Raw genomic sequence first — 27493 nt, forward strand, 5'->3', positions numbered from 1 at the left:
TCAGCCTCCTCTTCTCCAGACTAAACAACCCCAGCTCCCTCAGCCACTCCTCATAAGACTTGTTCTCTAGACCCTTCACAAACTTTGTTGCCCTTCTCTGGACATGGTCCAGCAACTCAATGTCTTTCTTGTAGTGAGGGGCCAAAAACTGAACACGGTATTCAAGGTGCAGCCTCACCAGTGCCGAGTACAGGGGCACAATCTCTTCCCTACTTCTGCTGGCCACACTATTCCTGATACAAGCCAGGATGCTGTTGGCCTTCTTGGACACCTGGGCACACTGCTGGCTCATGCTCAGCCAGCTGTCAAAATTTATGAGTTCTTTTAGCTCTCTGCTCCTCCATGATAAAGTTTTCTTTCAGCTGAAAAAAAGGGGGAGACTTTTTAGGTAAATATATATACTGAGCTGGAGGAGAGGTGAGGAGAGGGGGAGGCGAGGGGATAGGAGAGGAGGGGAGGGGAGAGGACGGCTGACTACTGCCAGATGAATGGTAAGCAGCAGAGGACAGAAAGAGTTCCTCTCTGTGGTGATGCTTCTGAAATGTATAAAGGACAAATACAAGTATTTCTTGAGAAAGAGCAAAAAGCATCTTATGCTCTTATAGCTAGGGAAAGCCCTTCCAGTGATCTTCCTGAAACAACATAGAAACCTCCTGGTTTAGGCTACTCATCTATCATCATTTGCTGCTATATGGAGATGACTCCCATTGTTGTCTTGAGAAACTGAAAGAATGACAATGTTCTTGTGACCTGTGTAACACAATCTCTTAATATTGCTTTATAAAGAAATGAATAATTAGCATTGATTGCATGTGTGCTGGGAGAGTAGCACAGTTCTGTTGCATGCAGGATGATCTTACCTGAGAGGGTTTTGGTAATCTCAGGTTATTTCTGGGTACACTGCCTGGCTCTCTGCTAGGATTTAGCAATCGTGGCCATAAACAGGGAATCTCTCCTGAAGCCGGGGTTACAATGCACATACGTGCAAAACAGTGTAAAGAGACCTGGCTGCAAGTTTGTAATGCAGGATCAGCCTGTGAGGGGGGAAGGGGGATGCTAAATCCTAGCAGTTGTCTCATGTCTGTCAGTGGGGGCTGCTGCGCCAGCTGCAATGCCTCTTGCTCTGCACTCTGCTTATTCCTGCTGGAGATGACATAGGCAGTCTGCAAAACAAATAGCAGTTTGTTAGAGCCTGATGACAAATTCACACATTGGCTAGGAGTGCACATGTGAGAGGCAGAAAAAGCAACTTACAGCTGGAAAAGCTCACCGCACCTTGTATTGGCTTAAGCTGGCAAAAGCTTCTTTATGTGTTATCTCATAGAGTTGTTTGTTAAGATCCTTGGTGTATTCATTCTGTCTCCAGATGAGGAAACAATGAAATACCATCAGCTGGGTGAAGAAATCTATTGCACGGGTGATGTCGTCTTCATACCTTCCTCTAACAGCCTAACAGCCTTACAACACACAAGTAGCTTTGTGTAGACTCTGTCAATGGGTATAGGTGCAATAAATCCCTCAAAAGAGATAGTTTTAACAAGAAGCTTCTTGGAGGCAAAAAGAAAATAAACTCTTCTCATTCAATATATTTGAAGTTTGACCTGTTAAGCCCTTCCAGGTGGTATATAGTTTGGTGAATCTGTGTTTTCTCTCTCGGGGAGCAAAGTCAGATTCTCCTCACTGCGAAGAGCTTTTACTGCTTTCCCAGATGAGATCTGGAGAGTGTCTGCTTCTGTAGTGGTAGATGTGTGTCCCAAAGGGACAAGCAACAGTCTTACAACAGAACTTCTGCCAACCATTTTCACTCTTCAGCAGAACTTCTCTGGAAACACTCATTGTAGCCAGTTTTCAAGTATTTTTCAAATGACATTCAAGCACACTACAAAATCATATGTACTTTGCTGAAATTTCAGCATTTTGTGAGGGAAAAAGTTCTGACATTGCTGAAATGGGAAGTTTCACATTTCTACTATATTTTGTCAGTACATCTAGGAAACATTGCCTTATGGTATCAGTGGTTTCTGAAGATGTTTTACTAGGAATTCTCTTTTGCATTGCATTTCCCCTCTAAGTCAAGAAGGTGCTTCTGGCCATGACAGAGAGATAGTAAGACATTTTATGTTACAATGAAATGGACAAAATAATTCATGGCAGCTTTTAATACAATTTATGTCTTTTTTTAGACAATCTGGAAATTTCTTGTGCTTAACAGGGGTTGAGAAGGGTTTTTCTGTGGAAGTGACTATCTGAAAGAGACTTCTTTTTTCAAAATCAATATTTTTTCACAGGAAAAAAAAAGTCATAATTCTCTGACTTCCCGTATGAACAGGCTTTGCCATTTTCATTTGCTGTGGAAAACTTTTATCAACAGGAAGCAGAGACACATTTTTTCCTCATTTCTTTTTCCAGGAAATTCTTTATTGTGAAAATATTTCAAATTTTAATTCTGCTTTTTCAGAATGTGAAGTTTTGTGTGTTAGAGTGTACCTTTTGAAGACTGCTGTATCCTTTAATCGTGCTAAGGTTAGGAGAATGATTAATATGAATATGAAAGGCATCCACAATCTCTAAGAACGCTACAGTTATCCATATCCCTGGGATCTCCAAAATGCATCATGCAGTATGCTTCATACCTGAAAGTGGGTGCAAAATGTGTGACAGAAATTGTTGAAGAGTGGCAGCTGAATGAAGTGTGTTACATTAATTCACTGGTAAGTGTCTGGTTCCCTATCGGCTTCTGGCTGACTGCCGTTGATTCATGAATTTGTATATGATTTGGAGCCTTCCTAATTAAGAGGCTGCTTCTTTTTTCATTCCTTCTTGACAGTAGAGGTCACCTGACTTGACATTATTTCATTTGAGTGATTGGCTTTACAAATGACCGCAATGGGGGTGTTTCCAGGAGAGGATCTGAATGTTGTCCTCCAGCAGGTTTGAGAGTGGTCCTGTTCAGGGAGTCTCTATTTGCAAGAACTTTATCCAAAAAGATATGCACATAATGGAATGTTAACTGATATATTAATTCCTGTCTGATACAAAGTATTTTTGACATTGCAGAGTTGTTTAGGGAACTTGTAATTTACGAATTTTATAAAATTAGTAAACTCAGTAATGTTACAGGGCTCCTATTCATACTAGAACCATGTTTTTGTCCCAGACAACTTCATTCAGGAAGGAAAAAGAGGAAAAGTAAAATTTTTTTTGATAGAGTTTTGGTTTCTTTTTCAAATAACCTTTGACTTCCCTAAGTCCCTTTGGTGACAGCTCTACTGGCTTTGCATAAGAAATACAAAGAAGTCAGAAGTCCTCTCAAAACAAGAGAAAACATACACATAGAGTAGTCAGAGCTGTGAAAGTCAACATCAGTGTACTACACGGTTTTTCTTCTGCACAGGAAAAGACATCAATAAAGTCCCTATTAGTAGTCAGTAGTCTTATGGCCTGATTTTGAAGCCATAAGCATGGTAAATCTCTAAAGGTTTATTACATCTGAAGTATAAATCTGTTAAATATGTATCCACACTGCACTAAAATACTTTAGCAGTTCTCTTGAGTGAGTGATATTCATTTAAGCAGGCTACCACATTATATGAAATATATTTTGATTTGCTTTGCTGAAAATAGATTAATTTAACAGTGTTCTTTTATCCATTGTCCTGGATGCACTAGAGACCAACTTCCTTAGGTATTCATTTAACAACTCTCCATTGCATAGGATTTTGTCTGATGGAAGGAAAATCAGTTGCTTTAAGAGGCCTGCTTGATTTCTTTAACAGCCACTCAGTTTGCTGGTCTCCAACAGCTAGAGTTAAATTTTCTATTCCACCTTGCACAGGACTGAAAAGAAAAGGGTGAGGAACAGGAAGAGTCAAACTCCATCACTTAATTAGAACAGACGGATTTTGCATTTGACTATGAATCAGCTTTACAAAGAGATGACTAAAAATTAGAATTTATGGTTCAGGGGAAGCTTCAATATTTGGAAATCTTATTCCAGGCCTATTTGGAAGATAATTACAAAAAAGATTCTTGTGAAGGAGGCACTTTCAACAACAACATTATTTGAAGTTGCCTTTTAAAGCTGCATCCGATTGTAGCTATTGTTGAATGAAATATTGCCCTTTTCTTTTCTTCTCTAAAGAGTGCTAGATATTGAGCAGGATGGAGAATCAGATGGACAGGGAATATGAAAGCTCTGTCCGGAGTGTGAATAGGGTTGCTTGAACACTGTAACCTGTGAGTCTCAACAGAGCCCCAGGAAGCCTCAAGACTTCCAGAAGTGTGCCTATAGTCATCCTGAATTTCATCCATGGAGAGATCCTTCTGTGACACATTTTGGTTCAGTGTGTAATCACTTCCCCAAGAAATTCCATTTCCATGGAAAATTCCTTTCCACTTGTTCTCCTTCTAACAAAATAATTTGGGAGTTGGGTAGACATGAAAGGAAGGTGGGAAGAGGCAAAGCAGAAACTTATAAAAATGTGTCTCTTGCATCTCTGTGCGCCCTTTTTGGGGATGGACAGTTTTTTGTGTGTTTGTGGTAGTGGGTTTTTTTGTGTTTTTTTTTTGTTTGTTTTGTTTTGGTTTTTGGGTTTTTTTTTTTTTAATATTGCCAAAATACAGCTTTAAAATCTCATTACTTAAGTTTTTTGGTCCTTCTAATTTTGGTGTTTTTTTTTTTTTTTCCTTTTTTTTTTTTTCCATACAGAGAGACTGAAATGTAGTCTAGATAAGGATCTAATTTTTGAGCTGTTCATCTGAAGCAAGGCTGGGTGCCTGCCCATCACAGGCAGCAAAGTGTGTAAGTGGCAGGTCTGTTGTCTGCCTTTGCCTCCTTGCTGCTTCTGTTTGATTAACTCAGCAGCAGTTGGGTATTAGCTGGATAAAACTAGCACTCCAAATGAACATATTTATCGAGGAACATAGGGTGAATAAAGAATTAATTTCAAAGACTAAAAGGAATTGGGGTTTCCTGCAGTGATGGCTAGTCATTGAGTGAAAAAAACTTCCAACAAACCCAAGGAAAAAAGCAGATTTCTATGGTATCTGTTCTGAATTAACAATTTAGGGACTGAGTTCAAATAGGTGGTCATTATTTATGTCTCTGGCTAAAGAAACAATTACTAAGGAACATTTAGATATTCATTGGACTGCATCAAACCAGGCACAGCAGGTTGGTTGGACCAGCAGAACTGGGCTGATACTGCTATCTCTGCCTTGGTGGAAATAGTCTCCCAGAGGAGGAGAATTCTTATTTCGGTTACACTTTGTACATAGCTTTCCAGTAGCAGCACTTGCAGCTTTCCTTTCTGCTGTTGTGCTGTCAACAATCCAGCAGTACTGTCCCTCCCAGAGAAGGATTCAACCATACATGACTATTGTAAAAGCAAGGCACTTTTAAAACATGAAATGGCAAAAGGTAGATTGCACAGATGGTAGAAGTAAATGGCATGAAGTTGACAAAGTCTGTCCAAGAAGAGGCAAGAGCTGTGAGTGAATCTGATGCGAGCAAGATTTGTATGTGGAAGGAAGATAGGCATGTATCAAGAATGTGAGAAGGAATGTAAGGTAGAGAAAGCAGTCTTGTTAATGAAGGTTCAAGCTAGAAAATAGGGTACTCAGCTAGAGCTCTGTTCTGCTGACTTCATTTCTTTGGGGTGGCACTGACACAGCTTTTGCTTCAGTGAGGCTTACTGCAGAAATCACTGTGTTTCTGTGAGGAAAGGTAAAAGACTGCAGGCTTCATTATGAAGTAATGAACATATTGTCAACATCTACTAATGAATGAAAATGGTATGTATTTAAAAATCAGAAAGTTCAAATGATGCTTATTCCATAGTTTTATAAAATCAGATAAGACACTTTATATCTGAAGGCTAATGGAGAACCCAAAAAGTAATGTAATGGAGAAAGAAAAGCAGACTGTTTTTCAAAAAAGTACTATATTTGGAAGTATATTTATATGTCATATATCGTGGCAAATACAGGTTTCCTTTTTTCTTTCTGCAAGCAGCTACAAACTCAAACAGGAAAACTGGGAACTCATAGGCAAATACAACTCTAAAAGGGCTTGAAAGCTCATCAGAAATTCTTTGGAAACCTGAATCAATCTGCTTAATATACTAAATCATCAAGTTAATCCATTTTCTTCAGAGCTAGTGCAATATTTGTCCTCAACCTTAACAGGCAAATACAGTGACTTTTAACTTAAAAGGACAGATGTATGGGTAAACTACTTTTCAGGAGAACAAATGATCATTTCACAAAGAAAATAGTTGTTGCGACTCAGGTTATTTTAGTTGATCTTTCATTTTTATTAATGGGCAGATTTTTTTAATTTATGGGGAGGACCTAGCATGTAGTAACTGTATAGGAAAATATATACTATAGTGTATGTTAACTCAGGCTTTTCCCCCATTTGAAATCACAAGGAATGTTCCCATTGATTTCAGCGGCTACGATTTGACCCAGTGAGGAAGACATCATTGCCTGGAGGCTGAGTCAGATAAGGGCTCTTACAAACCTCATTTGAGCAAATAACTCACATAAAGAGGAAATTATTTCTGAGTAAGCAGCAAGCAAGCAGGACATCAGGCTATCTTGACCCTAATTTGATCTTCCTGACATTCATTATAGTCATCTTTTGGTTAATGCTTTGGCTTGTGTGGTGAGACTGGTATGTGTCTACCCTTATTCCTTGTGGCTGTGGCAGAAATAAGGACTCCTTTCTGACCTCCTGAGGTGGCAAGCAGCTGCAGCCCAGGCCAGAGAAACTGCTGCTGTCTGTGTTTTTCAGGACACTCATTTTCCCCACTACCAGTAAATGTAACTGTTACACCATACAGCTAAAAATCGGAGGAGGTCACGTATCTCCATGCTCTTCCTCCATGTTATGTGTGAGCTTCTGCTAGGCTCATAGGTCATCTTGGACCTTGGCTAAATGACTGTTTAACAACTCAGAGAGTTTCAGCTTGACTAACCAAGGAATCATTGCTTTCTATTTTTACTTCTCTGTGTGAAAACAATCTGCATTAAAGTTAGTAAAAGAAGAGGCTACTTAGAGGAGAGTCTGCAGATTTTGCCTGTAAAAATGTCTTGTATACTAAAGGGTGAGCAAGAAAATTTTCTCTGGGATCTGGTCAACCCATCTCCAAACTCCAATTATATGGGCGATTAAGCCTTGTGGAACAGGCCTTCAGTGCTATCCTGGATTTAAGACTGTGAATAAAGAAATTTTTATTTTGACTAAATAATCCAAGAAGCAGAAAATTATTGCAAACTTCTTTGAACTATTCCTCATGGATCTTATTTTTGTATTACTCTTGCTCACATGGAAGTTTTGTTTCTTTTTCATTATTTTGTTAAAAAACCCAGAAGATTAACAATTGTTGATGCTATTTGGATTCTGCCGGACTTGTACATTTCTGCATGTTGTGTGCTTGTGTACCAGCTTGCAGACTAGGCCTGTGGTGGGTTATGAGGGCTTGCTCTCAATGAGCAGGGACATCCAGGATCTGTTTTTCTTTATTTGGTTTTAAATCCCTGAAAGTCACAATGTCACCAAACAGAAACTTTCCATGCAGGCAGACAAAAGAGATTTCCATACAAAATGTTGACAAATTCAGCTTTGTCATCTCCAGAAGTGATCTGCTCTCTGTTTAGCACATATATATGAATGAGACAAAACTTTGTTTTACTTAGATGTAATGGATCAGACTACATTCCCAGGCATTTGACACTACTTGATATATTGAGACAAATTATGGCCTGGGTGGTGCTGAGGGTACATGAGGGTCACGAGAGCAGCAGTGAGTCACCGGTAAGGGAAGCTGTCTGCTGAGCAATGAGAATAATGCTTTTTAATTCACAGTCTAATAAAGTAAAATAAGCTGAGGTGCATGTGCTCTGCAGTCTAGTAGGCTGGCAGGAAAGCAGTGCCTAACAGACATCATGAGGTACTGAACAGCTGCCTGTGAGAGATAATATTTCATGGGGACTTTTGGAAGCATTTTTGTTAGTGGCTGGCCTGTATGGCTGCCCCTGCTCTCACTCCTCTCTCTTTTCGGACCTAAGACACACTTGCATAAGCTGCTGCTCCAGTGTGGTAGTGGAAGGAAGGCAAAAATCCTAAAAATGGCTGCAATGCAGATGATTTACATTCTCTGGATTACACTGAGGCAAGCCAGGGCACAGGTACTTGCTTTTGCCCTCCTCTTTCTGCTTCCACTTTCCCTCACTGCACTCAGCTCACCGCAGAAGTGACACAGCCTGTTCCCGTTGAGCGCTGTACACCATCCCACACGTTTTGGAGATATCTCTGAACACATTGCTGAGAAAAACTCTTGTTCTGGCTCAAAATCACAGCTGGCAGCTGTTATTTGACTACAGAATTTTCCTGTGTATAATGCGAGGTTTGGGACCAGTCATTAGTTTGTACTAAACTTGATTTTGTGTGATTCTGTGTGATTTTTTTTTCCAATGGTAAAATAATAGGATGACTGTTTTAAAACTGGTGCCATTTAAAACCCAAACACCAATAAAAAAGAACGATATTCTTGATACTAATTATTCTTTAAAAAGTGGACTTTTTGTCTCATCTGAGATGAACAAAAAAGCCTGGACTGTTGCAATTTCTCAGCAGCAGTATGGTCTCTCTGCTTCAGCACTAGTTAGCCCCCACCCAGGAGAAGCAGTGCTAATCCACCAGAGCACCCACCTTGTAAAGATCTTTCCATAACAGAATTAGTAGGCCTTCAAATGGATGAAGAATGAAACCACCAGTTATCCAAATATCTTGGAGAAAGATAGACAGGACCATACAATTTTGGAAAGGAAACCTGTTTACCATGATTAGATTTAATAATATGTTCAGCAATATTCCATAATGCTATATTTCTGCAGTAACATTCCTTATTATGAAAGATAATAAATTAAGAGCCATGGAAAATATCCCTGTCCAGTCAACTTGAGAAAATAAGGGAATAATTTGAAACACTCGTTGCCTGTTCTAAGGTTCCTGACTTACTATGATTCTTGGCATCATATAAGGAAGCTTCCAGACCTGGAGTTTGAGCTTGAAAATGTGTTACTATTCTTTTCATTTGCATTGTTTACACAGAATGATAGGTGTGTAAGGTAATTCAGAGGACCTTCCCTCTCCCCAGATAACATGTACTTTTCCTTGGGAATATGCAGTGTCAGGCCATGAGACACACTCAGACACTCACACTCATGTTTAATTTAACCACTGTGAGGAGTCCTATTGATTTCAGTGGGACCACACACGGTAGGAAAGTTGAGCACGGGTAAAAATATTTGCAGATTCAGACCAAGGAATCTAGACTATCTAGGCAGACCCCATAAAACCAGATAGGTTACTGCAGCTAGGGGCCTTAATTACATATTATTATAAGTACGAGGAAAGCTGACATTCCATTCAATAAAATAGTTCAAGTTTTCAAAAATTTGGCATTGTTCCAAGTGGGGCCAAACTCTCAAAGTTTTACAGTTTTCTGAGCGGAAAAAGTCAGTTCAGTGTTGGTAGTTTTTTATTATTATGTTTTTTAAGTATTGTGTTTTTATTAATATGTTTTAGCATATTTTGTTTGAGATAAGATATTACAACAGTGAGAATTTTCCCCGTATTCACAAATGTTTTGTTTGCAAGAAAATTGCATGTTCCTCCAAATTTTCTACCCTGGTTACTCAGAGTAGCTGTGTGTACTGCACCAAATGACCATAAACAACTTATAGGGAAGATGGGTATGAAAGTCTAAAGACGGAGTGTGGTTAACACTTTCAATAGGGATGTGCATACCATACTGTGAAGCCTAATTAAGAGGTGCCTGAGGGCTAGATTTTAGATATAGACATAAAAAATAGTAATTAACTATCATAAACAGAAAATTGAATTCGACCATATAGACCATGTTGGCCCAAGTTGTGGCATCTGCCAAGTCTAGTGCTGTTGGAGCCAAAGGCCCTCAGAACCCTTTTAGCCCAGCTATAGCACTTCCAGGTCTAGCACTCTTCGGGTATCTCTGCACAACACTTTACTGCACAGTGAGGCAAGTTCAGAAGCACCCATGCCCCATTTCAAAAAGAACCTTGGTACTTGGAGGCTCATTTTCCAAAGGGACCCTATTTAAACCCTTGTCATTAAAGTATAGATCCAATCACCAGCCTGTTTCTTCTAAATCCAAAGACTAAGTACCATCTTAGCTGTGCATCACTATCAAAATTCCCTCTGGTTTTGCTTCTGGTGCATAGACCTGTTTAAAATCCTTGCAGTTGTAGTACTTTGGTCCATGCAGATCATCCTTAAAAGTATCTTATTTTTCCTACTGGGTAGATGCACTCAGTCCAGTCTCAAATTTTCTACATGTTTTCTAGCATCTCTCAGCAGCAGGAGAATGTCCTAGTTAGAGAACATAGTCCTGGAAAGTGGGGTGCCTCCAACTCTGTTTCAGCTCCAGGTGTCCTACTTCTCAGGAAAATGCTCTGTTTGGCAAGTTAGATTTTTTTTCCTTCACTTAATTTCTTGCTTTCCTCTCTCTACCCTAAAGTGCAGACTACTTAATTAATGGAAAGGGAAAGATCTGAGGAACTGAGAAACATTGCCCCCGATACCCTAAAGCATATGAATAGAGAAGCTTGGGCTCAGATTCAATTACCCAAAGAGCGATATGAATGTGGATCTTTGAAATAAATGCCATAATCATAACACTATAAGGGATTCTTTTTTTTTTTTTTGCATCTGCCTTTCCTTTCCTTCCCTTCCCTTCATTTTTTTCTGTGGAAAGCTTAGCTCCCAACTTCTGCGAAGTTCATGGCTGTGAAACACAACTGGAGCCAGGAGCTTTGCTCGCCTTGTGAGTTAGAACTAAACTCAAAAAATGTCTTCTGGCTCAGCCTTGTGGAGCATTATTCTTCTACATAGCTGCTGATTTACTGGGGAAGTGTGTTATGCACTGTTCCATGAATTGTACAAAGGAATTGCACAAATCAAGCGATTATTTTACATCTGTGAAGGTCAGTAAGTCTAAACTTGTAAAGGTAGGTATAACTTATAGTATTGACGTATCTGCAACCAAATGTTATTACAGGAGTCAAACAAATGCAGCAGGTTGAAAATAGACAAATCGAGCTAACAGTAAATGAGGGGACAAGCTATGGCATTTCCATCTTTAGCATCAAATTCCTTCTTGAGGCTTCTGCTGGTCTTGTGCAGCCAGTGATGCTTCCTGTACTATTGAGAACTGTGGCCTCCAGGGCCACCACCAGCTGGGACAGAGCAGTGGGAACTCTGAATCTCGGAACAGAAATTCTCTAAAACAACTTGTGAATCTTGTCCCAGGAGCCCAAACCTCACTGAAAATTGGTAGTATTGGCTCCTAAATCTCTCAGAGGCTTTTGAAAATATTCTTAAGTCATGAGATGTGAGATTGTGTAAGGATTTGACTGCTATGTTAACATCTGCTGTAGAATAAAGGCTAAAGCAGATGTGAGAAAAGGAAGAGTAATGAATAAGGCAGTTTTGAAAGGGTTTAAAAGCAGCTGAAGTAGCCTGCAGTTTTATGGACCTACTGTTTCTATTCTATCAACAGGAAACTGCTGAGCCACTTTCCCAGGTAAATTTGTTTTATCCAGCTCCAGTGGTAATCATCTCATTGCATTTGGTCTGTTCAGCATTTGCTTTTCTCAACACTTCTTGTATTTTTTTTTTCCTTTGAGGAGAAAAAAAAAATCTTTAATAATTGGAAACTCACTGTTATAGAAAAGCAATTCACAGTAGCTATCTTTCTCAGGTGGAATGAATACTCCTTAAAAAAGGGATGAATCTTTACTTTTTATAATTGCTCCTTTAATAAACTATTTGTTTAAAATATATTTTTGTCCTCCTCAGTGGTGAAGCTTGTTCCTTGTTTAAAGCAGGATGACAGGGCTCTTCCACTGTTTAGAAAGGCACTGAAGCTGGTACTCCAGAACAGAGCCACCCATTCTTCTTCTGGCAGCTAACTGATTAGCCTAAGAGCTACAGATCTGTACCGAGGGACTCAAATAAGATGACTTCGTTTTTCTTTTTGAATTACTTATTTCCCCAGGCTGTCTGTGTTAGACATGTCCAGGTGGTCTCAAATTATTTACAACTGCAGGAACCTCAGTGGTCACAGGATTATCTGCATGGGAAAGCACATTTGAAAGTCAGTATTTCCCTTCTCAGAAAACAGGACAATCTTTGTTAGTGCATATTCTCATTTAGAATAGTTTTATACTAAGCTAAGAGAATCTAAATATATAAATCTTGCTTTGCAGTCTTTCGAGAGTAGTATTTCCTTTAAAAGAGGATCCTTAAAAAAAAAAAAAAAGAGAAGGCCTTTGGATGTATTCCATATTTTACTAATTTTTTGATGATGTTCATCTACCCAGTAAGGAGAGGAACTGAATGTTATGCTTTCTGATCAGCCTACTCATTAACTGTCAGTTCAGGTGTTGAAATTTATTTGTAAAAGTCTGAGCTGTGTATTTATAAACAATGCACTATAATGACTTTCCTACAACACTTAACACTGCTCCTGTTTCCCCACAGAGGAGAAGCACAACATTAAGTGCCTAAGAGCATCCATTCTCCAACAGAGCCACTCACACTGATGGCACAGCTTTCCTGCTGTTCCTGGTTGTTTTTTGATCTTTGACTTCATTTTCACAATGAAACCAGAGTTTTAGCCCATAGCAGTCAACATAATTGACTTTTTCAGTTTTAGTGATTATTTCTTTCCAGAGTGTCTTCAGGGTTATTCTTAGGTCTATCTTTTAGGCTGCTGGCATCTGTTCAGACTGGCAGCCAGATTAATGTTTTAAGAGGAAATCTGACAGTCTGCATATATCTCCTGTAGTACTAGTGCCAAGAGAGTCACTATTTTAAATACCTATAGAAATGTGTATATATACATTTATAAAATATGGTAGCCAGGTTATAGACTTGCTTCAGTTTTTAATTTCACGGTTTGTTTTTGTTGAATCATAGAATCATATAAATTAAGGATGGAAAAGTTGTATTAGGTCATTTAGTCTATCCCACTGCCAAAGTGGGATTGTTCCCTGTAGTATATTTTCCAATGTTTTATCCAGTACTTTTCCATTCTCTGGGCTGGGCTTACACTTTGGCTTTTTATTCAGTTAAGCTTATGTTTTGACCTTTTAAGTATTTTTCTCTGGAATTCACTGAATTCTACCACCCCGTGGCGATAAGATCAATGATGCCTGCTTTTCAGTTGTATGAGAAGCTAACTAAAGTTATGGCTATGTTAGAATAAGCTCTTCTCTCATCTAACTATGAGAGACATAGTAAAGTTGCCCTTCAATGGGTAAAGCTGTGGAATAAATTTCTGAATTGCTAACAACACATACACTAGTTGTTTTCTGTTTTCTTCTAGCTGGCATAAGTTCTTCCTCTTCTTTAGCTATGAGTCACATATGAGGTGTATATTTCCTTGGTTCTCTCTTTAACTGATGAACATTGCTTATTTAGTCACTCACTACCTAAATAGCACTTCATTAATATAAATCAATAAGCTTTCCAAGAGTAGGCAAAGTTTTACTATCTCCACATATACCAAGCACGTGAAAAGTTTTTTCTCTGTGGCAATGATAAATGGAAAACATAGTCAGGAGAGGTCCTGTGATGGTTTTTGTTCAGTAAAAGGCAGAGATCATTGCTACGTACCAGATCCACACTTGGCACCTCTTGGGAACAAGGCTCAGCCTGTGCTGGCATTGTGGTACCTGTGTTGCATGCAGCTGAGGAATTTCCATGGTATTTATCTTCTCTGGTACTCAACTCAGCATCTGTGCCTGCAGTCCTGGAGCAGGACAGAGAATTGGGTCCACAGGAGACTGAACAGTGAGGGCCTTCTGTGTAGTGCATTACCATAACCACTGTAAACATGCTTGATATTTCCCTCTTGGTGCCAGCAAGTGCAACAGCTCTGTCCTAAGACAGAGCATGTCTGTCATACGACCTGATGTGCATGCATGCTCCCTCTGGTTATGGCAAACAACACGTAGGGTCTCATGCATGGATGTGCAGAAAAAGGAAAAGTCTGTAAAGCTACATTAATTTAGGTCAAAATGAGAGTGTAACTGCAGTGATTAGCAGTTCTTTAGCCTTTCTGACAAAAGCTTTTGAATATTATATTCTCCTACACTGATTTCCAGCAGAAATAAGTATCAAAAATCTTTATATAACAGCCTTATAGCAACCAACCTCCCTGTTAATGAGATATTAACCTTCATTGCTTTTAAAATGTGGTGCTTTCTGAACAGAGAGGCTTTGTGGGATTTAATTAGAGTGAGTTAACCTTTTCCCACTGAAATGGTGGCCCTACATGCTTTTCATTTTGAGCTTGCTTGTTGCATCTCCATCTCAAACAAACCTCACTGATACATTAGTTAATGGTTGAAAAATGCTGTGAGGATGTAAGGGACTAGGAAGCAGAGTATTGTCATTAATACACAGGATTGCTAGTCAGGAGACCTGGGTTCCCTCCCAGCTGTATTGCTGATTTCCTGTAGCTGTGTGTGAAGATGTTGTCATGCCAATAAAGTCCGACTGAACTGTGCATGACCTGGCCATGTCAGCTACAGCCAGCCAAAGTATTCAGATCTGCTTGCTAAAGTTTTAGGCACCTCTGTTTAGTAGAATAATTTGAAAACTTTTCCTTACGTTTCTATTACACTGTTTCAGATAAAATTTTCTTATGATTTACGGCAACAGAACTGGCATGAGCATTGAGTTTCTATTTCCCTCTGTTTCTTGATCTATGAAATGAAAGTGATGAATGTTTTTGTGTCTTACCAGGATTAAAAAACTGTTTGTCTTAATTCTTTAAATGCCTTTGAAACAAAAAGTGCTGGGAAAGCGCAAAGCAGATTGTAAAATGCTGTCTTTTTCCAAACTCACTTTGTCTCTCACACACATCCTGTGCATTCGTGAAGATGAAGTCCACCTCTGTAAGATACCATGGCTCTGCTTGTTTAACACATTTCCTGGCTTAGGTTGGAAAAATGACTTGTGAATAGGGTTAGGCTTCATCCACTGAAATTTCTTTGGCAGGTGGCAACATATGAGATAATTTTACACAGCTCTAATCAACATTAAATCCTTCACCGATACCAGTCTAGTGAGTCAAGACAGAGCCTATTTGACCCAGTGCAAAGGAAACTACTAGTAAACCTACCAGCCATCTCAGTTAAGCCCCACAAATCCTGTGCCAGGATATTTACAGAGGAGATCAATTTTAATTAATTTCATTTTTCTGAGCCTACAATGTGTAATTCCTCCATAAGAAATTTATCACTTCTCTTCATATTTTCTGGGTAAAAGCTAGGAAGCCTGAAGGGTTCATGTCAGCCTCAACATGACTTGACTGAATTGTCTTAATCTGCAGACCAATTTGCTCTACAGGCCCCTAAGGAAGGAACTTGTTGATTTTGGCAGTGTTTACCTTTCCTACAAACAAATTCATCGTTTTCCAGACTGGCTGGCTCTTAAAAATCACTTGAGAGCTGAGGAAAAAAAATCTGCCCCAGGCTGCATCAGTATTCTTTTTCCTGTGTTCTGGGGAAAGCTTTTGTGTTCTCCACAGCTGCTTGAGGATAATCCTTAGAGTCAAGATTATTCACAGAGTCAATAGAAATGCCTGTAAAGTTCTCTGAGTTTGGTTTCCTTCAGTGGGGGGAGTGAAAGCCCCTGTCAGAAAAGAAAAGAGAAAAAAACATGAAGATTCTTGACTGAGTTAACTGTATTCTCAACTACACTCATGAAGAGAGGAAATAAAAGAGTTCACCTGAGCCTGCTTGCCTTTCACTTTTGGGAACTATATGTTGTAGTCTTAATTTTTTTCATTTATGTAGATTGCACACCAATAATTTTTGTGTGCCTGATAAGCACCTGCTTTTAGATATTATATATCAGGAATTAAATCCCCTGTTTCTAGCCTACACATAGCAGCCTCAAGTTTTTAATTATTCACACATATATCACATAAAGTGATGAGAGCCATGTAATATATTGCAGAGCCATAACATTCACCTCTGACTGCCTGAACTGCACTTTCTCACTAGTTTGTCTCCACCAGAACCAATTACTTAGCAGTCAGATTTTTAGCTGCTTCTTACATACACTATTATAAAAGAAACCCCAAATGACATTTTTGAAGGAAAACTTTTCCATCTTCTCCCACTGCCTTGAAGTTCAGGCATTCTCCTAGAATGCGCGTGCTCTAATCAGTTACTCCAAAGAAATTGCCTCTCACCTATTACATGAAGATGGCAATCACTAAATTTTAAGACAGTTTTTTCTGCTTCCGTTATAATTCTAAAAAGCAAGGAGTAACCTCATGCTGTTCCTTCAAAGAAAAAAATATAAAGTTTAGAAGAGGATGGCAGGCTCTGCTTCTCATGAATACAGAAACCCACCCCTCACTTCCTCTTGGAAAGCAGCAGGTCTAGGCTGCTCCCCACTGAGTTGGCTGTTTCGGGTCCCATTTTGAAGTGCTAACCCTCCCTTTGGGGAACACTGGCACCTAAATCAGATTCCATGCTGGAGGTCAGTCACCTAAAACTTTTGGGACTCCAACTCTGTCATTGGATATAGCCCCAAGTCATTAAACTGAAGATATTAAGTCACATTTAAAGTTTACTAGCATGTATTAGCTAATTATTACCCCTTTGATGTCTATATAGTTAGACTCAGTGAACCGAAGTACCTTGTTTTACATTCTTTAGTGTGCAGACTGCATTTTCCTATGGTTTTGTCTAATAATACCTCTCACTGAGGAGCCTGGTGTTGATGATGCTAGTAGATGTTAGTGGGGAGACGACACTCCTGCTAACCCCATCAAAGTTAAAACAGAGACAGCATGTATGTAAAACCTAAAGGAGGTGAAAACTAAGAGGAGCAGGCAGGCCTTTTTTTCCCCCCACATGCTCATAACAAAAGACTCTGGTAGGAATGACAAATACCTGGAGTTTGCTGGCAACTGCAGCTAGATGTACACCTCCCCCCTTTGCTGATGAGACCTGTCCACACATCATACACTGCAAAAGACACATTTGTACCCTGGCCACCCCAGCGTGCAGTTTGGTGTACAGCGCAGGCTGTTTGCTGGAAGTATGTTAATGCTAACATGGTAGGTTGAAGGATGGGTCTCATTTGCTACAGGCAGGGTCACATCTCAGCACAGCCCACCAGCTGGTATCTGTCAGCACTTGGAGGGACCTGGTACTGGTCTCCCTTTCTGCAGCTTTACCCTCTAATGTGTTTATAGGAAGCAGCCATATCCCCTCTCAGCAGAGATTTCTGCTGACTTAATTATGTTCTTATGTTTGCAGTTTCTTGCTACTGTTCTTTTGCTCCTTTATAATGTCAGTGAAAATAACACATTTGGACAGAAGCTGAGTGTTTACTTGTTTGATATAAAATCTTGTTCCTCCAAATATCTGAAGTTTTTTTAGGTATAAGAAATTAGGCAGACTTCAATCAAAATGTTGAAGATGTGAAAGGGTAGATGGGAGACTCTGGTTCAAAATCTCCTGCTTTGTGATCTGCAAAGGCAGAACCCCCCCCCCCCCTTAAAGCCATTGATTTGTTGTAGAAAGAAGGTAAGTAATACATTACTGCTCTATGCCCATACCAGCTACTTATGCTGATGGCTGACTGCATGGAACATCTCTAAGAGGAACAGCCATAGTTACAAAGTTTAGAGGTGCAGCAGGTAGAAGCAATGATAGGAAGTATGTCACCCTTACCCTCTCAAAAGGTACTAGCAATTTAACTTAATGGATTGTATCATATATCACACACAGTTTGGGTGGCTTCCCACTGCGTCTGCTTGTTTGACAACCATCTTGCTGGAATATGTACACAGTTTTACTAATTTCTGGAACTTCATCTAGTTGCCCAGGTTTTTGATCATTTTCTGCCTGCCCAATCTGTTGTTAATGTCTAGTGCCTATTGTTAAAGTGCCCTCAAAAACCTTTTTAAAACAAGGTCTTTGTTTAGCTTATTCAGGAAGATAGCATGGAAACTCAGTGGAACCACTTGCAATTACAGAGTTAGAAGTAGCTGTGGATGTCGCCCACATTACTAGGGCTGATCATTTGTGTATGAGTGCATATGGATGCTCAGGAACATCAACACCTGCAGTCCTGCTCGTGCACAAGGTCCATCTGGCCTGAGATCCAATTTCTGAAAGTGATCTGTAGTGAATGGTTAAATACGGGTATGGGAAGGATGGCATAAGGGATGTGATCCTTCCTTTTTCTCATTCTTCTGGATGATCTGTCAGGACTTCTGGAGCACTCTTTTCTCTCTACATATTAATTTCTTTCCAGAAGTATATATTAGTGAAAAAACTTATGTTTCAAACCCATGTGCTTCTGCTTTGAGCAATGCCATGAAGAGCTATGTACTTGGCCAATCTAGCGTAGTCATCTGTCTGTGCTTCTGAACAGCACTGTGCAGCCACACCTCACTAAGTAGGCGTAGCTGGATATCTGCTGAATGATGCTAGTTGTGAGCTGACATGCATCATTGTGTGGTTGCATTTATGGCAAGTAATAACTCTATTGCCCTCATTATATTATTATTTCTGGGGTAAGGTAACCTTTTCCAAATCAGGTGGTGAACTGCTTTTGTGAACAGTTCTGAAACAGTTTCAGGCACAATGAGTCCAGTCAGCAATGATCTTGTTTAGTCTGATTTTATTCATTTTGACTGAGGTAGGTTAGTGTGGTCATGACAGTGTGATCAGACAGTCATTTCAGCCAGCAGTCAGTGGGGCTGACGACCAGTTGTGGGGTGAAACTGGAGACAGTAGCCTCTCTGGTCAACAGGCTTTTCACAGGCTTTCTGTCATCCACTTCTCTATGTTTTCCTCCTCATTCAGCTGTGTTTTCTCCCATCTCTGACTTAGCTCTGTCAGCTGAGGCTATACTCTTCTGTGAATTATATGGTTTCACCAGATTACCTTTTTTTCATACTCCATTCTTTAGAGTTTCTTGACTCTTTACCATATTGCCCCCAGAAAACTGCTACCCTGTCTATTTTAAATCTATTCTCCAAATGTTGATGTCCTTCCATATTTGTGGGATTAACACTATTTGGCATATGCTAGACATTGGGCTGAATCACCACGACCACTTACCACAAACAAACAGGTATTGCCACACACCAGCCACCCCTAGTCAGTGCCAGTCCCCTATAACCACAGCTAAATTGCACAGAAGTCCCCAAGAGGAATCACAGGTCATTAGAATTATTTTGAAATTGAGTGGTTTTAAATATTTCCATAAGGATGTGCAGCTATTTATCTGTGTGGTTGCAGACTTCTCCAGCTGCAGCCCAACATGCTGTTCCAACCACAGCTCAGCTGCTTTCAGACACTGAAGTCTCCATGCATCCGGAGCTTCACCATCCCCATACCTGGTTATACTGTTCCTTGGGCTCTGCCAGCATGTTTGCTTTCTAAGCTGGTTCTGTAAATAGCACCACCACTTTTAAATGTGGTTAGGCTAAGCAAGATCATTTTGGCAGGCTAGGAAGTGACGGCACAGAGAGGTTTGGCTTCCCTCAGAATGCTGGGGAAGAGCAGCAGAAGAGGCTGTAACCTCTTTGAGTGACTTAGCTGCAGCTCGAAGAGCACATCCACATGCACCACCCACCATCAGCGACCGCACTGGAGTCTGCAGAGCCCTGTGACTACACGTGCCTGTGCCTACCCAGGAGAAAGGGAAAATGGCTAAACCTGAGTGTGCTTTCTCAAACCAGCAATAAATAGTCTGCTTGCTATACAGGCTAGCCCTTGCCAGATGTGTCTGGAGAGACACTCTGGCAGCTTTTAAATACAGTTTTGGTGTAGACAGCTATTAGCAGCTTCCCAGAAAACATTATTAAAAAGTCAGGTATTAGATAATTCTAGCAGAGTTTTAGTGGTGTAGAGGAAAAATATATCACTTGAATATACCAAAAAAAAGTTGGCAAATGAAGGCTAAATTAATTTCAGAAAATTTAGAGACTCAAAGGCACAGACCATTAGCAATGTCCATGCACAGCTTGTCACAACATGTTTTCACCTCCGTATTGTTTTTGCCTTTCTTGCAGGAAAAACTGCTTTAGGACACAATGTGCTTAAAATTTTCCACTGTTCAGTGGTCTACAATTTCAAATAATCACATGCTTTAATAAGTTTGGAATGAATTTTCTAGAAGTGATGACACAGAATAGCCATGAGATATTTATTAATTAAATAAAACTTTCATTTGAAATAGGAAACACTGGTATTTTTTTCCCAAATTATTAAATTAAATGTCTACTAGACCTATGAAGTAAGCTTTTTCTAATATTTAGATCCAAAGTTTTCCATGATACTTTTAATTCAGCATCAGGAACCAATGCATAACGTTTAGCAAATGCAAGCACAAAACACTTCGGGGTATTTCTCTAATAACAGGATACCTGTTTTACACAGAATTAATTTTTTCCTTTAACCAAAGAAAAAATTAAAATGTTTACAAATAAAATATTTGGATCAACCCAAACAAATGTATTTATCAGGGTCAGGCAAATGTTACAAGAATATCCATGAACATAAAGCCTTGTTTTCAGGTTTATATTTAAACATCCTTTGTAGATTTAAATTGAGAAAGGGACTGAAATCTAAGCACTGAGCATAAGTTTTTGAGAAACACTCTTACAATGTTTCAACAGAGTTCCAAGAAATGGAGGCAGCCATTTCACCTCTGAAAGCTTGCTTTGTAGCCTCTGGCCAAGGATGTGGACACCGAAACACTGGCTGTTGCAAAGCCTAGCAGCTGCATCTAGACTCTTCCAAAGAAGCCCTGGTGATAGTGCTGAGGATATGCAATATTTGGGCAGAACACATTGCCTGAAACAGACCTGTGAGCAGGAACACTTAATTTAATAATAAACACTAATGAGTGAGGTGTTTTACACATAAGTGCTCTCTCTCCCTGAATTTTAGGACTTTTGCTGAGAGTTATGAAATACAGTGTCTTCTTTCAAGTGAGGAATTCACAGGGAGGAAGCTTCTCCAACATGCAAGCCTCTGTAAATTTTCTTTTGAAAATGCAACCAATATAATGATTTTTCTTTTAATAATAGAATAGAGGAGATGATAGAAAAAGTAATTTATCTATTATTCCTATACTTAAAACTGCAGGAGGCTAAGTCTCTTTGTATATCTCAGCTCACTGAGGGTAAGTAAATGGAGACCCCATTCTCCCAGGGTAACAGGTCAGACAGTGGCAGTATGCTTTAGTGGTGGGTGGTCTCTGTTGACTAGAGTCATTGGGAAAAGAAGCTCTGATTCTCCAGGTGGTTATAGAATTCCCTTTAGAGAAGGCATTGTGCTGTCCAGTCCCTGTATCGTGGGCTGCTTCTGTATTTTATCCCATGACAGATTAATCCATAAAAAGACTTGAGAAAAACCCCAGGACTTTTGGTGCCCTTTTGCAAACTGAATGTTGTAATCACAGGCTCAGGATCATCATATTTTTTCTTAATTTTCCTCCTTCTCTAGACGATCTTTAATAGTTTTGTGGAAAATGGAAAATCTTCAGCAGGAGGGGTTTGGGTGTGCTCTTCTTTACCTGTGTAGCTTTAAAGTTAGGACAGCTCCTTAAAAGAAGAGGATGTGTAGAGCTGAGTATCCTCAAGTAAACTAAAGCTGTTTTTCAGTGATAAGTGCTCTTACCCTCAAAATAGTGAACGGGGAGGATGATGTACGCTCCTACTCTGGTCAGGGTAAATTTTGGAAGGGGAGGGTGGTAAGACAGGGCTGGGCTACACAACTGTGACATGGATGGACACATGATGCTTTCCCTGTTTTCTCAGTGAGTAAGGTGACCAAACAGACATGTAAACCAGGCACTGAGCATGGGTTCTTATACTTTTCTCAGCCAGACTTACTGTCTTGAGCTTAATATTGCAATACCTGTTTGTTTTGCAGCTGGTTTGTTTTTAGCTATCTGTCTGGGCAGATTTGTAATGCAGATACAAGCCTATTTGCAAAAGATCATATATAATACTGGCTATACTCACAGAAGAGTAAATATCAAGAGGAGATATCAACAAAGCCAGATATAAGAAGGAGCTTAGTCAGGAGAGCTCACAGCTTATGCACGGTAGTCACTCCTTCTGGCTCCATCTCTTCTACTTGAAGAGAATACTTGCCGATGCCAGTATGTTTGGTCTGTGCAAAGATCCTAAGGGGATTGGTTCATTCAACCATGTTGCCAGCTCCTGCGATTTTATTAGTGAGCCTTGCAATATTTGATGAATTTCTTAAAACATCATATACTGGGGTAATGTGGTTGAATGAAAATCACTGTGTTCACTCTTAAAGAATTTTAAGTTCTCAAGTCCTCACAGTGACAGAGGAAAAACTGGAAAGAAAGAAAAATAAATGGATTAGAAGACAAACAAGAATGAAGCCTATTTTTTATGATCTCTTTTTAAGTTTTAATTGTGAGACCTGAATGCCAAGAACCAGCAATACTGAAGCTGTGGAAGGCTTCTAAGTGGCCATTTTCATCACCATTTGGTCCCTGAGAGAGACCTTTTCTTATACATATATGTGAGGAAGCTTTTACTGTGTGGCTGTAGGAGCCTCACCTGATGTCAATTTAAAGAGACAGATGATGTCTTCAAGTTGGAAACTAATGTGCCATTATTCCCCAAGGTATAAATTAATACAAAAGATATGTCTAATAATATAAGGTACTAGACCCAGACAGCTCAGCCTGAGCAACAGAGCTGTAGTGTTGAGTTCTGTAATCAAAATATGCAGGCACCTCGAGGGAATGTCTCAAGCTAGCTGATTACCCATTAAAATCTCAAATCTTTGATATAGACCTATAGAATGGATCACCTCACATGAATAGAGTACTATTTTCAATTTCCTTTATATGTACAGGTCTTGGTTTGGCATGGGCTGGGGAGGGGAAGCTCCATGATGGCAATTTCATGCTCAGTAGGTTTGGTTCTTTTCACTAGGCATGAATAAATGTGGAAGAGACTTTTCTAAATTATTTTTATTTACTCAGAATCCTTTTGATATTGTTACTGTCCTGCTTATAGTTCTTTATAGTTCAGTGTACTGTTCTTCCTTATAAACAGCACAATTTCTCCTACTGTTTGATTTCCACACAACTGACGTTACAGCACTTGGCCTTGCATCTTCCAAATGCGTTCCTGCTATTGCAGAATGAAATCTGCCACTTAGAACCATGTGTTGTCTGGTTTAGCCGAAAAAAATGCTTGCAGAAAGAACCCAACTGTACTACTGCTGATCGTGCCAGTTATAGGGGGATTAGGTGCAGCTGGAGTTAGAAGACCCTCTCCTAGCTCCTGTTTTTCCATGAGTGGCTTTCATACATCACTTTACCTCTCTATGACTTCAGTTCCATGCATGATTAATTTTTCCTTATTATTTGCAGTCCTTTCAGGAGGGAATTGTCCCTGTGTGATCCTTGTTCGGTGTCCAGCTTCACAGGGAAAGTGAGAATGTGCCTTCACCAAGATACAGCCGTGCAACTAATGATTGGTGTTGGGCCAGCAGCTGAGCTATAAAGGCAAAGAACAGTTGAAATTAAATCAAGCTTACAGGTTTTCATTTTTATACACTGAAAATACAAAAAAAATATATTTTGTTCAGCAGGATGCTTCCATTTACTGCAATGGGAAACGTCTTTTGGAGAATTGGAGGAAAAATAAAAGAAAAAGGACAGATTCACAGAACTGGAAGCAAAGCAAAGTCAACCTGACCAAAAGCTCAGTAACCGAAAGGGCTCAGCCAAGGTGAGCTGTGTTTCTCAGCATCCTCTGATGGTGATCCACATTTCCTACATTCTTCAGAGGAATGGTTCTACGCTGTCATTAACAGACTGTGGGTTAGCAATTCTGTGGTGCCTGTGAAATTGCAGTCTTCAGCTGAAGCTTTTCTGTAGTTGGAACATTTACAGCCTCTTTTTCCTATGCAAATTTTCCAGTGTCTAATATTTAAGTCCACTAGGACACTAGTAGACTCTTTTTATCCAGCTCCTATTTCTGGTAAACACATTTCTTTGAGATTGCTATCCCATAGCTGGCTAATGGGTTAAAAAGTCATTAAACAGACATTCATGTGCAGGCAGTGCAATTATAGAAGCCTTTTTTCCTCAGGATCCCAGAATAAAATCACCTTCAATGAAGATAATGCAAAAGATTAAAGGCCTGTTTGTTCAGGATAGATTTGTCTCTTAAACGGATTTTCCTGCCAGTGACTGAGTAACCTTAGAAGTGCAACAACCTCTTATATGCAATATTACCTGTAAAGCTGCTGGTGAGGAGGAATAAACTCCTCATTGCTTTACATAGAGACTGCATGTTTTTATAAAAGATCAAATCAATTCAGCTCCGAGTTACTGAGTGAAAGAATGAAATTCCTGGGTGAAAATCTATGGCTTTTGTTATATTTGAGGTCAGACAGGAGTTTGTATCTAAGAATGGGAGTTCATTAAGCAATAGTGGTCAATTCAGTCCAGCCTGCTTTTTCTAGTTGGCTCTTTTTTCTTTCTCTTCACTTTGGAGCTTAAGGACATGCTCATTTTTCATCAAGTCTGCAGAAAACTTTTAATTAAGTTTTAGCTGCATCCCAAACCTTGTCTAATCCCAAGATCACAGATGACGTGTGTTCATTTGCAGCCACAAGGTCTGGAAACTAAAATCATTCCTGCTTGAAGTCAAAACCATATTACTACAGTTGAAAGGCAAGAATGTCTAGGTACTCTTCTAATCCTTCCCACAATGAAAGAAAGTACATAGAAGCTCTTTTTTCTATATAGAATATTCTATATAGAGGGAAGGGAAGTGTTCCTGTTGGCAAACACCAGCATGCCATTTTTGTGCTTGTAGAAAAGCTACTCCTCTATATCTAAGCCTGGAGGAAATGGGAGATGTAGGCTGGGTCTCAATTTTGAATCACACTTTTAAAAAATAATTATAGGGTACTATGTCTTGGCAAAATATACCTGAAATTTTACCTCAGAGCAAAAACTGGGCGTTAATCTTATGGGACATTTTCAGGAATAGTAGCTTCATCTGAAATTAGATTTATTTTAATTTCAGAAAATCAGCCTTACCAATTGGTTCTTAGTGTACACTGCACTCATACATACTTATAGGTGTTCTTCATTACCTGCCTCCAGTATCCTTATGAGTCGACCAGGTACAGGAACATGCAAAGACTTTTCTTTCTGTAAGGAGTAGTGAGGCATCACATATATTTTACTGTATTACCACCCACAAGAAGGTGGCACAAGGAGTGGACAAGGAGGGTCTCCTTGGTGTTGCTGGTATAGAATAATGGGTTAAGGGGCCCATGGCAAAAATTAATGGCATGCATCTGAAAAAGAACAGCATTTCCTAAATGAAATGTAAAAGTGAAAATAAAATATTCTAACTGACCATCTAGCCCAATTAGAAGCAATTCATTTCAAGCACTTGAAGGAGAAGGAGAGGGGAAAACTGTCAGAATTCCAACAGAGAAGGAAATGCTTTTGCTCTACCCAGCGACTCAGGGTTGGATTGGCACTGGGATAGAGGATTTACTCAGCCATGCTGAAAAGAGCTTAAACTCACGTGTCCTAGGGAAGTGTTCTGACTTCTAGCATCTTTGGTACTAGACTAGTAAATTCCATTGCACTCCTGACAAAGGAATCCAAATCTTACTGAAGTTTCAGGATATCGTCGTAGAGGTGACTATCATGACTTCTAAGATGAAAAATCACCTTCACACTTAAAATCTGGCTTAATTTTTTGAGTAGTTTATTGAAACGGTTTAAACCAGAAACACTAGAAAAATCTTCCTCAGAAGAGTATAGAGTGGCTGGGGAAGTAAGATGTGTCAAAAGTGAAATAGCTCTCAGAAGGAGATTCCACTGAAGCAAGGACCAATGCCCAGGATTTATGGTGGGTGGTTAGGGCAGTGCCAAGAATGGAAAAAGTCCTGGTTTGGATGGATATACACTGAAGATAACCATTCATACCAGCCAGATCAGGGGCTTGTAGCTGAGCCTCCCAAACTTTTAGACCTCCCTCTTTCACTGATATGAGGTGTTGAAAAGAAAACAGGTATCTACCAATATCCTGTATTTTAGGAAAAAATGTTAATAGGTTTTTTTAACTTTAATGTGGAACACAAAGGAATTCAGCATGTTTCACATTTGCTGCAGGTGGAATTGCGATCCTCCATTCAGATCTTTTTTGTAATATCCTCTCACTCCTTACCACATCAGAATATTTTTAGGAGCTATATTTCTAAATTAGCATCACCATCCTTTTTCCACAGGCATCTGAACCAAGCAAAGGTGGAAGGAAGTGGGAAGAATACCACCTGGGAAACTTTAAGGGTTGAGAGACCACAGATTTCCCAGATGCATACAAAACCTCAGGTTGTATCCATGAACTGTTGTAAGCATGGCCTGAGGGTCAGGAACACATCAAACCAAGGTTTTATTCAAGTGGTTTTGAGGTTTGAGGTGAATGTTACACCACTCTAGTAGCATCCTGAGGGGTAGAGTGTGGGTAAACTGTGAGCAGGATTTATTTTCTCTAAGTGCATTTGTATATTTCTGAGCAGGGGAATGATGATAGGGCAACTTTGCAGTTGAGATAAATGTTTTCTATCTTATATGTCAATTGAATATTTGTTGTTATTAGCACTAAGGCATAAAGAATAATAAGAAAAGAAGGAAAATATCATATTATGGGCTTCTTTTTCTCACTAAGCTGATATAAATAAAATGTCATGAATTATTTACAAAGCAAACAGAATTGTAATGGCTTAGAGGGAAATGAGTTCATTTACTGCTCACATAATTTAAACTCTATTATCTAGAAGTTAATTTGAGACCACCCATTTTTTCATTGTGGTTTAGTGAGATTAAAAAATCTTAAGAAATTGAGTTTAAACAACACAATAATTTTCCTGTTTTGGCCCTTGTATTTATTTTTGTATAAGAACTCTCACTGATAGCCTCCAGCCTCTGCTAATCAGAATAATTTACATTAAAAAGTCATAGCAGGGTAAGTGAATACCTATAAGTAATAGATCTGTATGTAGATATTTCCCTAGAGAAGACTAATCACCCAAATATATTAATTCTTGGCAGACATAAAATCTATTTTTAAAATTTATCTAGTTTTTTAATTATAACAGCCAGTAAAATTTTAATTAGAGCAGATAATTCTTTCATCTATGTATTTATTTGCTTTCCATATAATCTTTATATGTATCTTCTGGCCTAGAAGTTACATAGAGGAGGTTGAAAACTTTTTAATGCAAAATTTTCCAAGTAGAAAATGAGATTTAGTTGAAAAAAAAATTTAAAAAAATATTTTCTAATGAAAATTTTAAAATAAATATTTTA

The sequence above is a fragment of the Phalacrocorax carbo genome, chromosome 2 (genome assembly GCF_963921805.1).
Source record: "Phalacrocorax carbo chromosome 2, bPhaCar2.1, whole genome shotgun sequence".
NCBI lineage: Eukaryota > Metazoa > Chordata > Aves > Suliformes > Phalacrocoracidae > Phalacrocorax > Phalacrocorax carbo.